At 36.3% G+C, this 14694-nt stretch overlaps 1 long non-coding RNA gene across 1 annotated transcript in view; it reads left to right on the top strand.

Moving 5' to 3' along the window:
* Positions 1–14694, top strand: part of LOC121669862 — a 50124-nt gene that overhangs the window by 5118 nt on the left and 30312 nt on the right. The window contains exons 2-3 of the long non-coding RNA XR_006017916.1: positions 6061–6182; positions 6669–6760. This is a non-coding gene — a long non-coding RNA (uncharacterized LOC121669862). The remainder of the gene's footprint in view (positions 1–6060; positions 6183–6668; positions 6761–14694) is intronic.

Here is a 14694-nt window from a genome sequence, read left to right as displayed (position 1 = left end):
ATCTGACTGCAGTTACTACACTTAATGATCTCCTTCATTTGCTCAGGTTGTTGAGACATACTGTTTTCATGTGTTATACACTTCTGCCTTGTACTTAGAAGGAAAAGAGAACCATATGTTGTGCTTTAATGCTAAATCCCAGGGATTGTCTGTGTGGTTGTAAGGGGTGTGTAGATAAGCCATGACAAAATGACTGCCCCTATCTAAACTACATCTACTATAGAAGACATCCAGTAAGTAATTCTGTAATTCTACTAAAGAGCTGTCTTGATATCTCATGCTTTTTTTTAGAGACAGCCTAGATTTCTTACTTTCACATCACATAGCTAGCTTGGGCTAGGGCTCATTTTGGAGACTTCGAGATAATTGCTGTAGACAAGACTCTGCAATATGAAATGCAGTGAGGGAGAGTCCCCATGCATGACTGCTTAAATGGGGTCACTGGATACACTGAGCATTTTTTAACTTGTATTGCTAGGTGGTGATTGTAGCTTCACATTGTTCTGAAGGTCTGTGCAGGAGAAGAAACTGCTGCTTGTGTTAGGATCTTCTTCCTTTGACACTTAATTCAGTTATGAACAATTTTTCTCAAAGGTTTTTGATGACGATATAGCTTTATTGCCCCGATTTCGCCTGTTCTGTGATGAGTGGATACAATACAGACATTACTGGAAACATTTTTGGCATGTATGAGATGTAGAGGGTGAAAACCATCTTATCTGCTAATGTTAAACACAGTTGACTGTAAAGAAGACATAATTAAGGAGTTTTTTCTCTTTGCTCATATTTAAAGACATAGACTGGTAATATCCAGCTGAGTAAGATCTGCTTATGCTTTTTCTTATCAAGAGTGCTATGGGAAACCTAACATCTGGAAGGAATATGTATGTCAGTAAGTCACATTTGTCCTCAGGGCTATTGAGGACCATGCAGAACACCACTAGTGTATTGATAATTTACTTAACGGAACAATAGAGATAGTGAGTTGTTCTAGTAGTGACAGAAATCTGAAATGTTGAGTCTGACGGGAAAAAAACCATTTTTTTTCTATGTTTCAGCTGTTTATTTTGTAAAGTATCTTCACACGTAAGAAATGAAGTCAGATCATTTGGCCCTTTCTGCAGATTAAAATTTCCATCAAAATTAATGTGACTATATAAGGAAAGAATTCAAGCATTTGGTAAAGTTTTTCTGAAATTATACATTTGGTTATTAACTGGCTACTTGCACTTCTGAAATAACTCTCCATAACAAATTCCTTTTGTTGTATAAAGCAGCTGCTCAGGATTAATGTCCCGTCAATGTCTCGGGCTGCAGGAAGAAAATGTATGAGTAAAGCTAAACCTCAAATGTCAGTGAGCTCTTTATTTTTACAACAGAAAAGTTTTGAAAGTGATCAAAACAGCTGTCAGATTAGGTGAAGAAGAAAACCAATGACTTGAACACTCTATTGCTTTACCAGTGGCTTCTTCTTTTTTTTCTTTTTTTTAGTAGAACTATCTTATCTTAATGGCACATTAACATGAACTGATTAAGAACTATTTGCAATAGATTGCAGTAGCAAGGATTGATCATTATCTGCTTTATATGCTGAGTACTTTTTCTGACATCTAATCTGGCTCATTGAGACTGTTTTCTTATTCTATGTTGCCATATACAAGAGACATGCAAGCAATCCATTTGTCAGCAAAGTAACACACCTAAAGTATCTGTAGTGAGGTTTTATTACTGCCAGTTACTGGAATATTCTGGAGTATCCATTGGAATTTTTTGGAAGGCTAGTTATGACACAAAACAATGGAAGGGAAAAAAATCAGTGCCTGTCTTTGGGAAGAGAGAGAAAGCAAGTACAATGTTATAGATAAATGAACTTTAGCTCAGTTCCCATAAAAAGAAATATTTGTAAAAAAACCCCAAAATCAAGGTGATTAACAGAACAAATTTTTCATGGGGAAATTATACCAAGCTGGTTTAATTTCTGTCTGCTAGGGCATTAGCCCTTCTCCTCTGTGACTAGAGGAGAAGCAGTTTGACATGTATCTCAACTCTGATGTTCCTATAAGCAGGCTGGTAAAACTTGGTCTTGATGCATCTACTGTCAGGTGGGTACTGGTCTGTTTTGTAGGAGTATTTGGAGGTAGATGTTAATGCTTCTTTAACTAGAAAGTTAAGTACTGAGTGAGGATTGGCAGGAGTCAGTCCTGGGTCAGGTGCTACTTAATATTTTTGTTAGTGATCTGGATGATGGAATAAAGACTCACTCACTGAATTTGCACATAGAATTTAGGAGATATCTGCTGCCCAAATACCATGATAGCAACAACTGGGTAAGAAACAGTTCTGTAGAAAAAGATCTTGATGTTACACTAAGATTAATGTGACTTGACTTGGCAGTGCTGCAGAGTTATAGGGAAGGGAGTGACCTTATGGTGTCATACTTTAGGATGACCAGGCTTGGTTGTCACATTTAAGGGAAGGTGTGGGCCGGATGAAGAGAATTATTCACCAAGGTGAAGGGTAAGAATGACAAGTGCTTAGGAAGTAGGACTTACAAGAAGGTCAAGTGAAACTGGGCTTTCTTTACTGAAACTTTTATATCATTTTTGATGTGTAAAAGGCTGTTGCAAAACCAAAACAGATGCGTGTCTCTTGTGAATATGATGAATAAATGCAGATAAATTAAACTAGATACTTGGTAAATTAAGATAGAGGGAAATGGAATACATTTCCTAAGATATTGTAGTGTCCATAGTTCTTGACATTTCCAGCAATTTCATACATAGACTTAATACTATCTTGGGCCAGAAAGTGGTCTAGATTGTCTTGAGTGCTTTCAAGTCCTAAGACTTGATGAAAACAGTTTTATTTACTTACTGATGTTATTGGTTAACATTCGGTTTCAATCTTGTGTGATTTTTGTTGGAAAAGCTGTTTCATATGAGATGTTTGATTCTTACATATCTTGGGGCAAGAAACACCTGTAGTAATGATGATTTATAAGCAAGTTAGCTGACCATGTCAGTGAAAGTACATTTAAATTGGAGTGGTGCGCATACACAGCTGTGTGATGTATCAGTGTAACCCTGGATAAGATCTGAGGTCCCTGCTAACATGAAATAAAGATGAACTGTCATGTTGATCACTACTTCCAGAGAGTAAAATATTTACATTTAAAAATGAAGTAGTGCAAATAAATTGAGAATGGAGAAAAAAAAAATGTTACTTATAGCAACATGCAGAGGAAGTAGAGGTTCTTGATGTTTTATAGTTCATAATCCTGTAATCTTGCTGTATCTCAAACAACTTTTGGGTGTCAAGATAATGCCTTTAGCCAAAAGGTGTTTACAACAAGGTAAATTACTTTAAAAATAACTATGTGATCTATGTCCTTTGCACTCTGAATAGAATTATGCATTGGAAGATAATTAACCCATCCCCTATTTTGTCATTTTGCTTTCTGTTAAAAATTTCTATTGAATTTGTAATGAAAAAGATAGCAAGTGGGGTTTTTTTTGTTTTAGGGTAGTTTCATTCCAATACCATCAGAAAGGTGACAGTAACTTTACCACTAGCTATGAAATCTGTAGTCATTGTACCTAGAATCTGTAGACTTAGACCATTGTAAAAGGCTGAATTCTTTGTGGAATAAACAGAAATTAATTTTCTATACCTAATTTTCATTAAATACATCAATGACAACTCAAAAGTTAGATTTTACGGTAATATACAGGATGTGGTGATGTTGTAAGAAGGTATTATTCATTTGTCTTGGGAAAATTTGAGAACAAATCTTGCTCAATATAAGAATTATTTTTTAAAAACCCCAAGCCCAAAACATATCTGTCTTTTACCTCATAGTTCATGAGTTCCATTTTTTTTGCTATGAATTTCAGTAGATTTCATTTTTAAGTGGCTGAGTAATCTTCTATAAAAGTAGATGCTTAAGAATTTCCCCTCGGAATCATTCTATTCATGTGTTTTGGATAGTCCTTATGAAGAGATATTTTTCTTTAAGCAAGTTGCTTTCACAATACTATTGATGTGCTCAGAGATTATGCATTCTTTTTGGAGGGGAGAAGCAAGGGTGCATTAAATATTAACATTTCCAAAAGTTTGGTATGGCATATTTACTGTCAGAACATTATTGTAACAGTCTTGTGTTTGTCCATTTGCTCTTCTTTCAAATGAACGATGCTCATACAATACTGGTTTTTCTCCTATAATTTTTCAGTGTGCAGTTACTTTTTTTGCAGAAAAATGTTGACCCTGACTGTGTCCCTCTAGAAGATAATTCTCTTCCTAAAAAAAGCCTGAGATGTGACAGCTGAGACACCTCATGAAAATATTTCTCTCCTTTCTGAAAGTACTTGAACATAGTTCAGGGTCTGCATCTAAAAGATGTTGAGAATTAGTTAAAATGAATCCTACTCATCCATGGCTCAGGCCAGGCACCTAGAACATGAGAAACATGTGCATTGTGGGAAAGTAATTATTTTCCCCCTTTAATGTAAGTAAATGATTTAATATTAATAAAATGGGGAGATAATTTGCCTCCTTACTTACGATGCAGACTTACAAACAGGTCCAAGAACCTCAGCAGCAGTACTAATGTGGTAGTAAGACAATTTGACAGGACACTCCTATCCAGCAATAGAAGACCAGGAGCTAGGTGTGAAAGGGCAAGGATAGCACTGATGTTAAAAGCAAATAGTAACAGCAGTGCAGAATCATTGATGTTCTTTGCTAGTCTGTAACATCCATGTAACTCACAAGAGTGGTGTACCAATGATTCTTCAAGTGTAAGGACCAAACCAGGTCTTGGTCATGATACTGGCTGAAGTTATTTTTGCCTAGATTGTCTTATGTATTGTCTAAAATTTGAATGCTTTACACTGAAGGAAGAAGTCAGTCTTACAGGTTTTATAATGAGCCCGCAAAAGCCTTTTCTTTTTAACTTCATTTGAAGGAAAATGAAGTTATTTGAAGAAAAATATGGTAGTGTTTGGCTATGTCACAAAGCACATTCACAAGTGTGCTGAAAGAACACAGGCTATTTGTGCATGTCTTGAGAAGAAAAATGTGGGTAGGGTTTAAATAAAAGCTGCTGCTTGATTCACTAGACCAGTTACAAGGGAACTTGACTGGTAACACATCATTTTTTTCTGGAAAAAAAAAGAGGTTATGTAAGCTGATTTAAAAATACAGTAGAACTATGTATTCAGAGAATGAGTTGAAGGCTTTTAGAATGAGGGAGCTCAGTCCAAAGTTACAGAAAACTACTAATTGTATTTTTGACGGAGACTACTCTTATGATATTTGTAGGCTGTCAGCCCTGAAGCTCATTCAGATGTTTTGGCATGCATTGGAACACATGAAATAAATTATGAAACTGACACAAAAGGGGAACTTATAGAGAGTGTAGGAAATTTGTGCTCAATTTTTTCCACAATCAGTTAATATACTGGTGGTGGTTAAGGAAACTACCTGAAGGAACAGAAAGATGACACTTCAGAGTAAATAAATCCTTCAAAACTCCAGAGAAATGCAGATGTCAGGCAGAATTGTAAGAACTTGATGTCACAGTAGAGTCAGTGTTTTGTGGCAAATATAAGATGAATGCACTAAGTGTGCTATTTGTAAGAATTTATAAGGAATTGTTTGTTTACTCAAAGCCCAGTTGGATTGGATGCTTAATGTATTTGAACTCCTAATGAGGACAAAATGAGGTCATGAACCTCCCTGATGAACACAAGTATATACATATACTTTGACAAATGTTGTTGATCCACAGAGCTTTGTTTTTTAGCTAATGAATCATAAAATTATTTGAATTGAAATTAATCTTTAAAGATCTTCTAGTCCAACCCCTTGCCATGGGCAGGGACATCTTTTGCTAGGTCAGGTTACTCAGCCTGACCTTGAGCACTTCTAGGGATGGGGCATCCACAGCTTCTCTGGGCAACCTGTTTCGATGTCTCACCAAAGAATTTCTTCCTTAGAGCTAATCTAAATCTATCCCTATTCACTTTAAAATGGTTGTCCTTTGTCCGTTCACTGCAGACTCTGATGTGAGTGGCAGCATAACTTGCAGGAGGATTGTTCCTTGATGTGACTGGGCACTGAGATGAGGCTGACTGGCTGGTAGCTCCCATGATCCTCCTTATTATCCTCTTTAAAAATGGGTGAGATATTCCCACTTTTTCAGTTACTGGGACTTTGCCTGACTGCCTTAACTTTCCAAATATGATGGAGAAACTCTTTATAACTACACCAGCCAATTCTTTCAGGACCTTGGGATGCATCTCATCAGGTCCAGTAGACTTGTTTATGTAATTAAGCTGTCAGTGGAATGAATTGAAATGTGTGGTCATTCATGCAGTTGAAAATAGAAAAAAATTTTAGAGGATGTTCCTTCTCAGCCTTTGTCAGTCCCATCTTCTTGCTTTCCTTTTTGTTTCATGTTGAGTCTTTCAGCATCTTTCAAGAATGTTAAATGTACTGTACTGAAAATTTTTAAAGTAAACACCCTCCCTCTCCCCAATCTCTTTTCAAATCTACCTGTAATCTAAAAAATTTGCTTTATGATGCTGAAAAACTTATGGCTACTGGAATGCATTTTTCCAAATGGCATAAAACTGATTTATCTGCATCTACTTCTGTGAACACAGGGTCTGAGCTCTGAAGTGCCTACTTTGTACACCAAGAGTGATGCATGCTGCCTTTAAGATTTGTGTATGTGGTTCCAGAAGTTCATCTTCAGGTATGTTGGGCTGAAATAATGACTCTGACACTGTTTTATCACTGTGGTGTTAATAAGAACAGGACAAGAGTGTGCATGTCTGTCTTTACCAAATCTTATACTACTTCCTGGTGAGTAATATGTCTGGTATAAGTTAAAACACCCATTTGGCCACCATAGTATTTTTGTCTGGTCTTATTGTGGCAAAGAAGACCAAGATTAGGAGTCTCTGCAGAGACATTACAGCACCTATTTACAACTTTCTTCAATTGCATTATTTATTCCTTGATGAAAGCTTTTTTTCTGCATTATTTGTTTATCACTGTGATATTCTGATAATCATCCCTGCACTGTGAACTGAATTAATTGGTATTTCTCAACCACAAATGCAATCCAAGCAATTGTTTTTGTAATTAAACTCAGTTTCCAGTTTACTTTACTTTGCTTACATTATCTGGTTAGGCAATCATTGTCTGGAACATAATAAAATAATCTAAATTACTGTTCTTGTAAGAATAAACCAAACAATAATTAATACGCTATTACTTCCTTAGGGACATTCTTTGAAGATTTCAATAAAAAAAAGAGAAAACAAATCAATAGAATATGGAAATTGTTTGCCATAAAGGCATATTTGAACACTTTATTTCATTTGAAGTGCTTAGAGAATGTTGAAGAATTAAATGGAAAAACTAAAAGATTTCCTATGGCAGGAAGCCTTTGAGGCAGAAGTGTAATGAATCATGTGAAGAATATTGCTCAAGTGCAGTTCCTATTGTTATAATCAAATGAGCTAGGCCTCTACAAAACTGTGGTGTTAAGTGTGTGTATTTTGTGCACACATGTGTGTGCCACTTTTTAATTCAGACTTTTATAGGCATAGTTAAACTAGATTAGCAGCATTTTTCACTGTAATCCGTAGTAGACTTCTGAAAGGCAGAGTAAATACACAAACAAACAATAGCCTGCAGCAAGGCTTGCTGCCACTGACAGGTATACACTGCTGTCTGATTATGAGGTAGTCACTAGGAAGCTAATTGTGTGAGCACCTGTAAGTCTAAACCTTTTTCATAGTCTATCACATTAATTTCTGCTCCTAAATGAGGCTTTTAAATCCCTTGCTATGTAAATAGTGACACCCCTGCAAAGAAATGTAAAAAAACCCAACCAACAGCAAGAGATGTTAACCCTTCTCTAATGCAGAGTGCAAAAGCATTTTGTACTGGTAATGCTTCCATGTTTAGAATAGACTTCATAGATTGTTGTGCTTGAATAGATGGTGCCTTTTCTTGCTGTACACTCCACCTGTATGCAAACTAGTTACAAATGTTCTGTGCCTCATTATGTGTCTCAAATATATTTGCCTCTCTCCTGAGAGCAATGGCAAACCCCTGAAAATTATCTTGGTAAATTGTTGGATGCCACTGTTCAGCCAGAAAGGAAATACGCTTTAAAAATGCCTTGGGCCCACCTTCCCTCACAAACCTTTTTGTGCTTTGCTGGTTTTTTGCTATTAACTTCTCAATGAAGGCCTATTTTTTCCTGAATTCCTGGAAAACTGTTAGTGTATGCTGTGAACAGCTATGGACAAGTAACACAACAAGTGGCTAACACGCAATAGCTGCTGTTTTTAAAAAGGTCTTATCTCTTATTCCAAAATGTGTTGCTTTATCCAGTGAACTTGGACCTGGAGTGGGCTATGTGTGTATTTTACAAATATTTTTTTGTCCTGAACTAAGCTCTTAGATTTCCTTTAGAATGTAAGAAGACATAAGGATGTAGTTTAAATTGCTGCCAACTATATTGAGACTGGGAAGAGCTGTGGAAAATCTTAATTTTCTGGAGAAGGTTAGACTTGGATGCACCAAATACTAGTTGCAAGGGGACTTTAAATGTTTAAGTATCCAGCAGATACTTTGTCAGAAAGGAAGCACTATAAATGATTAGATTGAATGCATAGTCTATGATCTGTGTGGAATGAAACAATAAAACTAGTGCTGTTATTACTAGGAGGATGAATGTAGATGTAGAAAGGAAAATCTACTAAAACCAAATGTCCAAGTTCAGCAATAGGCTGAATTATATGGGATGCCTACTACACATGAGACAGCTAAAGGAGATTTTAAAACAAAAAAACTGTGCAAATGATTTTCAGTAATTTAGTTATCTGTCCTTTCTTAATGGAAGCACACAACACTTCTGTGTTGAGGACTTACCTGTAACTAATGAGTTTACTGACCTGCAGGAAGGAGCAGGATTGTAACTAACCTTGTACATGTACACTAGTGTTTACTGGTTCATATTCTTAATGACTTAAATTTGTTTTAAGACATGAAGCATGATTATTCAAAACTATTTACTTTACTAGAACCTTCCAAGACCATGAAATTCAGAAGTATTCCTGTGGTTTTGCTTATGTCAGCTAAAAAATGTAATCAGTTAATCTATTTCCCATTCTAGTTAAAACCACAGAATGAAGAAGCGTGTATCTGAATTCTTCAAATGCTGTAGTAAAGTTTCCTGTAATTATTCTTTCTGCTCTGCAAATGGAGGACTTAAATTTACCCTATGCTAATGTCAACAATCGTAGGCAAGCGTTCAAAATTTAAGTGTTATTTTTTTATCAGCTCTTTTACTTGATGTCTAGGATCTATTAGATAGACTACAGACAGTCTATTGTATTGTATAGTATTGGATCTAATAATATCCAGTGTAACTTGGACCATCTGGTAAATGTGTTCTAAGGAGGGTCAGGCCTAAAACAGGTAAGTTTGCAAGTGGAAGATACTCATGGGAGCTTATGAAGCTCCAGATTTAGACAATGCTGTGTTTCATTAGCAAAGATTTGAAATAATCTCTAGCTTGGTAAAGGAAACAAAGAGTGTATAAGAGAAAGCAGTAATGTTCAGCTTTCAGATCCCATGCTGGCTTGATTACAGCCTGTCTTTGGGCTTAGAATGAGATGTTTGGGTTTTAGGTTGTTGGTTCATGGTGCTGAAGAATAATTTTTTTTTTTGCTTTTTTCTTTTGGGGACAGCTACATTAGTGACGTTAGAAATGTACACAGGTTTAGGCTGAGAATAAAGGTGTTACAATGACAAGTTTACTAGTGGGGAGAAGTATGAGTCTGAAAATGTGTGTTTCACAGACTTGCTCTCAAGCTAAAGTCTGCCAATTTTCAAAAAAATCTTATGGAGATTTGGATCCTGTTGATTCTAGGCCTGCCAGAACTTTTACTGCTTTTGCATATATAGAGACAATAAAAAAATGACCTTTTCTTTCCCCCAAAAATGACTAAGGAAAGAATTGTATTAACAGAAGTAGTAGGTTTAGAGTGTTTTTTATCAATGTGGGCTATACTGCACAAACTCCTAGAATAGTATTTCACTTTTGGGCAATAGTGTTTGTGACTTGCATGACACTGAAGCAGTGATAGGTTGTGCAAGAGATCTGAGGATTAAGCCTTTTCAAATTTGGTATCTAAATGAAAATACCATTTCCAATATAAAACTGGAATCTATATTCAGAGACCAGATGCTGGTCTGTAGTGCTGTCATAACATCAAAGAATGGAAGTTGATATAGATGACGTATAGAATTGACTACAGATTGAAGGCTAGTGCTGAAAACCAATTCTTTCTAAATTGTGCAACCAGTTTGCAAAATATTAGAATGTTCTTTTGGATTAATAAATAAAATGAGAGCAGTGTCTTTCTGTTTGACCTTAGAAGAATGTAGAATACAAAAATTACTATGGGTTAAATCTTTTGTTTCTTAGACTTGTATAATTCCATTAGCCATATGGGATAGAACAGGATATAGGTTAAGCATTTCCAGAATCTATTTTTGCTTCTCCTTTGGGTTACTTAGACCTTGCATCAGAGGTATTCTGTGTTTATTTCTTTCCTTCCTACAGCAAATGGGGAGGGATTAGAGGGAGGTTTTACTTTACTTTACCTTCTACTCATTAACCAAGCAGCTGAGATACTGCAACTGTGTTGTGTATAGTAATTGCTGATAGTGAAGAATTACTGCCTTTCTCCCCAAAGATAGGGAAGAGCTATTAATCTGGGGAGTGTATCTGAAGCATTTTTTCTTTCTTTAATGAAGTTCATTATGTATCTTTTCAGAATTGTAGCAAAAACCTTCAAATTTTCTGTGGTACTTCACAAATAAAGGTTTTCCTTTTTACTTAATTTTTTTTTTCTTCCAGTTTTTGCTGCCCTACTGGCCTGAAAATATCATGTGCACATGTGCAGGATAGAGCTGAGATTTTTTTTTTTCCAGTGAACTCGTTATGACACTTCTCTTTGTAGAATTATAAATACTGGCAGTTATTTTTTCAGTCAATTAAAGTTCTTATAGTTGTTCCCAGCTTTGCTCTAATGCCATGTGTATATCTTTTAAGCAAAATGTACTCTGGACTAGATGGCTTTGTTTAGAGTGTTTCTAATAGAAATGTCCCTGCCACATGTATCTGCTTGGTCTGTGTAATCTCTTGTAGAATGTTTTCTGGCATTGAACTGACTGTGTATGTTTAAGCAAACATACTTCAGTTTTTGTATCTCTGTTAGTAATTAGTGTAGCTTGGGGTATCCCCAGTTAATTATTGGGACAACCAAGTTTTACAGAGATGTTTGCATTCAGGCATTTGGTTGTATATAATATTAAAAAAAAATATTACAGACAACCTTTGAAATTACATGGGTGTGGTGAAACATTTGTTTCCCTTTTTTGAAGTGTTCTAATTTGGGCCTAGATGGGTCCACTTGATGTTTGTGAGAACATTCATGTTGAATTGGACAGAAATAGATGAAACTGAGTCAGCGTCCACGGTATTTCCCTTATTCTCTGTGCCTACTATTTTAACAGACTACATTGGATTTTAAGGGTATTCTGGAGTACCAAGCCATGGAGGTAAATCTGAATACTTCAGGGAAGTGGAGTGTAACCCTTCAATCACTCAAACCCTGTTTTGGAAGCACAGGCAGGGTTTTGGTTTAATAATGTCCTTGAACCAGTGCTCAGCACAGGCAGAGTGTAATGCTTAGAAATACAGTTTCCCTGAAGTGAATGAAAATCTTCACTGAATGCAAGGGATGGTAAGGTAGGGCAACAATAATCTAGGACTTCATCCTTCTGTGGATCATCATGTGTAGTATGGGTATGTGTGTACAATTGGACATATATCTATTTCTATATATTCCTTATATACATATATAAAATGTTTGCATGCATTTATGTACTAAGGAGGAAGAGAGATGTTCCTTCCCCTGCTCCACAAAGTGGCTTCATTTTTTTATTTTTAAACAAAACACACTTTATTCATATGCAAGCCAGGAGAGACAAAGTGTCTTTTCTTAATCCTGCAGTTTTGTTATTGGTTTTCTCACCTCATGTGTGAGTGGAATTGAGGTTGTCACCTCATTGTGGTCAGTTCCACACCTTTTTCAGGGTAAACAGCATGCAAACTTGTATAAGCAGCATCTGAGCCAAGGCCCTTTTATAAACCAAACTTTAATTTGTTATTGTTCTGGCATCTATGAATGTGTGTGAGAGACCATGTGGGCTGGCTGTGGAAGGCACTATAAAAACTAACAGTGGAATGTTCATCTGGAGATGTTGTATTATTTATGAAAACTTGGGGCCCAATCCTGCCACCTTCTCTCACGCTAACCATCCCACTAAGGTCAACCAGTGATTATACTTCTTTAAGAATAATATATGTGCATGAAACTTTACTGGATTGGATATATGGATGGAATTTTCAAACTTCAGAGAAACTGTGTCTGCTGATATCCATTGGATGTTGAAATTTTGAAGTGAAATAAAAACTAAATTGGTATGATCTGGAAAGGAAAACAGTCTTTGTATTTAGTTATAATCTTCTGGTTTAGATGTGTTCACTGTAAGAATTTAATAGTGAACACCTATAGTGTGGGATTTAGCAAAGAGATGTCATGGTGAGAAATGGGTTGCACTCTCCTCCTGGTGTCTAGTCCTTGGTAAAACATCAACTAAAATTGAAAGTGGAACAAATATAAGGTTGAAAAAACAACCAAAGTTCTCTGCTGAACAATGCAGAAAAGCCAGGGTATCAATTAATGTTTGAAAACGATATATAATTAAAGATGTTTGTAATTTGTGAATAATGTAACCATATTTATTCTGAAGACTAATTTGTGTCAACTAAATATGATCATCAGTTTAGAAACTATAGCAATTTGAGCTTTAGGGATACTCCCCCATTTTCTAGCTTCACCTTTACACAAGCAGATACAGAGAAATGGTTTTCACTGCTTTCCCAAAAAGTTGAGCTTTTTTTATTTTAGGGCATATGTGTCACGTGTTTGGGGGTTTTTCCTGCTGCTTGAACAACAGTCTTTCTTTTTGTGAAAGACATTATACATGGCTTAAGACCTATGGCTATTACAGGTATAAAAACCCCCTGATTTTAGTAAATTCATTGAGACACATGGTAAAAAATTCCATTGACAGCATGATAAATGTGTCTTATATTTGGCCTAGCTTTAACATACCACTTTTTATTCTTTTTCCATGACAATCTCTCACACAAGTAGGACTATAATCTAAGATTGTTTGCAATAGGAAGCGTGAACAGATCACAACATGCAAACAGGACTGTCTGCAGCCTGGAGTGTAACCCGTAATACTGTCTTGAAGCTACTGTGTTTATTTTGAGGCCTTGCCCCAGGGACAGTATGAATTGGGTAAGAGAATTTGTTACCTTTCCTAAACTGCAGCCTCTGATGTCTAAAGGTGTAAAATTCTCCCTGCTGGTTCTGAATTCTGGCTCCCCATGTAGTATCACATTGCATTAGTGGCCAAACAACAGTTAAAGACCAGTTGTCATTCAATATAAGACACATTTTGAAACAATTCAGATTTGGAACTGATTTCAAAGCCAGTTAGATTTCTATAAGGAATTCATTAAAAAAACTGCCAAACACAAACAACTAGTTTGAATACTGAACCAATTATTTATGTACATAGGCTGCATATTGAAATGGTTTTAAATTTGAACCAGTTCATCTGAAGCAGAATCAATTTGGTAAAGGTATCAAACACATAACTGCTTCATTGAACAAGGCATTTTCCCTGCCACTTGCTGCCTTGCCACTGTTGTATCCATAAATCATCTGAAAAGAGGTTTTCATATCAGTGTTTCTGATACAGCATTCCACTGTGGAGGTAGGAGTGAATGTAGTTCTCTGTGTTCCACATCATGCATAACAGGCTGTAGCAAAGTAATTTTATGCATTTCTCTTCTACTCTCTGTATAAAGGAAAAATTTAAGTGCCCTTTCTTAGCAAGGAGGGTGTTTGGACCCATCCCTGGGCCACTCTCCTAAGCAGTAAACATCATGTATGTAAAAGAACAACTGTTTCCTGGGATTTTTATTTATGGAAAAACTCCAAGACTTGGATACTATAAGTAGCTTGAGAATCCATAAACAGTGACCTTAACTTTTAGTGTTAAATTGTACAACATTTATACTTCCATGAAAAACTTTCCTTAAATTTTGATGAGCTTTAAAGAGTAAGTTATGTCTGGTCTAATGTTTTTGGTTTTCTGATATCAAGATTTCTCACATCATCCCAGAGAGAAACCTCCCTCGGGTTCAGATGGAGCCAGCTCTAGGCACGTGGTGGCAGTGACCCCTTTGTCTAAGTGCTGACTCTGACCCTGGCCAGATCAGCACAATGTTGCAAAGCAGTTTTCTGTGACCCACCTGCTTGCAAGTGGGTGGAAGGAGGTGTCTTTGTTATGAATCCTCCCTGGTTTGGCACTCCTCAATTTCAGTAAATCATAGGAAACAATCTACTGTTATTTTTCCATCCTGGAGGGAGGTTTTGTGGTGTTGGCAATCGAAAGAGCCTCATGATCTAAAGTGGGGCTTTCAGTTGCATCTTCTTACCTTATTACAATGGGTAT

The sequence above is a fragment of the Corvus kubaryi genome, unplaced genomic scaffold (genome assembly GCF_017639235.1).
Source record: "Corvus kubaryi isolate FWS band 111438036 unplaced genomic scaffold, C.kubaryi_AGA036_p1.0 37394, whole genome shotgun sequence".
Lineage (NCBI taxonomy): Eukaryota > Metazoa > Chordata > Aves > Passeriformes > Corvidae > Corvus > Corvus kubaryi.
The sequence above is the reverse complement of the archived record's forward strand: the minus strand, read 5'-3'. Positions and strand labels throughout refer to the sequence as shown.